Source organism: Cicer arietinum, chromosome 8 (genome assembly GCF_000331145.2).
Source record: "Cicer arietinum cultivar CDC Frontier isolate Library 1 chromosome 8, Cicar.CDCFrontier_v2.0, whole genome shotgun sequence".
Lineage (NCBI taxonomy): Eukaryota > Viridiplantae > Streptophyta > Magnoliopsida > Fabales > Fabaceae > Cicer > Cicer arietinum.
In genome coordinates, this window is record NC_021167.2 from 11,727,600 (window position 1) to 11,729,927 (window position 2,328).

The window sequence follows — 2,328 nt, forward strand, 5'->3', positions numbered from 1 at the left end:
ACCCTAATTAAATATAATAGAAAAAAGAAAAATAAGAGACCTTGGAGACTAGACAAAAACTTAAGAAAACAAATATGTCAAATGTGTATAATTGTCTCGCTAAAAATTTTATTAGAAAAATCCTAAAGGATAACACCATGACAAAGAAAAAAAAAAGTGCAACAAAAGCAACCAAAAATAGGAAAAGACTAGAGGCATAGTCTAATGGAAACAAAAGTTAGAAAGATCAAGTTTGTTAAAAAAAAAAATCTTTCCTAATATAATTTGGTATCACATCCCATCAAATAACTCATCCTCATTAAAGCCCATATTAGTTAATTTATCAACACAAGAGTTACCTTCACGATAAATGTGTGACAATCTAAAGTGAAAGTCTATGATAATTCTCAAACAATTACTCCAAAGATTATGAAGATTTCAAGGACAAAGGACATATTGCTTTTAATATTTTTTTGAAAATTGAAAGGATCGATTATTTAGTGACAATTTTCTTTTTCAAAAAAGTCTATTATTAGGAGGCGGAGGGAGTATAACACCCACTTTTAAGACTTTTTCCTTCCTCGATATAAGATCCTTGTCAAATTTTCATATACATTAATAATATCTTTAGACAAATACCCCTATTTCTTTATAGATAAGTGATAGTAATTAGTAATTAGCTACGGAATGGAGATTTTTTAGTAGCATAAACTAAATCTTTTACCTCCTTCATAAAATCCAGAATCGGCTATAATCCTGTGCGACTAGAACATTCGCACAGGACCTCCAATTAGGGAAGGCATCTAATTTTTGTTATAGTATACTTCACCTTTGATAGATTGTATTTATATCCTTAATTTTGTATAATGATCACTCTAAAATTTTATATTTGTACCTTATACTCAAAATAAATATTCATTTTCTAAATAGATACTATCTTCTATAAGACTCAATCTATTTTCTCTCAACTATCATCTCCATTTCACACCCACCATTATGAGTATGTGACACACCAAAGCCCAAAGGTTAGAATCTTGATGCTAGGGTATTCTTCATGTTCAAGTTTTGTGATTTACTGATTTAGGAACTCAATATGTTTGAAATGGTATATTTATTGATTTTAAAAACTCATTATCTATTATGATTTAATCTGATGTTAGAGTTTTAGATTTTATGAACTCATTACTGATTTTTTTATTTATTTATGATGGTACTATTTGCCCTAAGAAATTGGGATGCTCTTGATTTTAAAATGATTGATTTTTAGTTATGAAATGTCTTAAAAATGTTTTTCTATTGTAAAGGGTCATAAGGATAATTCCAATAGACTTTTACAGTTAATTGATATACCAGAGTTTTATCAAACAAAGAGAAGTGTGAGATTGACTTGTTTATTCAAAAGAGCTTGACATAGATATTATTGAAAGACTTAGAGAACATGAGATAAGCATGAATCGTGTTAAAAATATGACCACTTGGTATAAGTTGTGTCAAAGGCTAAAAAATTGTCAAACTATTATAAAACGACTAACCGTAAAGGAAAAGGAACTTTGAAAAAATGTTTTAAAAATAATTATTTTAATAATGAAATTCCTTGTTAAACATAGTTTGACCTTTCGTGGTTATAATGAGAGATTATATGACATATCAATGGAAATTTTTTGGGTTTAGTTTAAATGTTAGTTGAATTTGACCCAACTATCCAAGATCATGTTACACATATTATAGATGATAAGGTTCACTTTTATTATCTTGGGCATAACATATAAATGAGTTAATGTTTTGCTTGATTTTGTAATTAAAAATGAAATCGTTAGAAAAATCAAACAAACAAAGTATTTTTCAATAATACTTGATTGTACTTTTGATGTTAGTCACCAAGAGCAAATGTATTTGATAATAAGATATATTAATATTTCTTTAAACTCTGCTACTATTGAGGAATTGTTTTTAGGAAGGCTTAAATTATTTTTCTAATACAATTATTGCATATAAAATTTTGTTGACTATTCCGGTGACAGTTGCTTATGTAAAAATAATTTTTTTTAAATTGAAGTTGTTGAAGTCTTACTTGCGGTCTACCATAAATTAAAATTGATAGCAATTGATAATGATCTTTTGGAGACAATAAATATGGAGACTTGATTGATGAATTTGCTTCACAAAGTGTTAAAATGATGACTCTTTTTTTAATAGAAATAAGATTAGTATTAGTTTGATGGTGTTATTTACAATTTACTTATTCATCAAAATTTAAATAAAATAGTTTGAATTTTTTATATTTTATTCAATAAAAATATAATATTTTAAAATAATTTATAATTTTTAAAATTATATTTTCTATTAGAA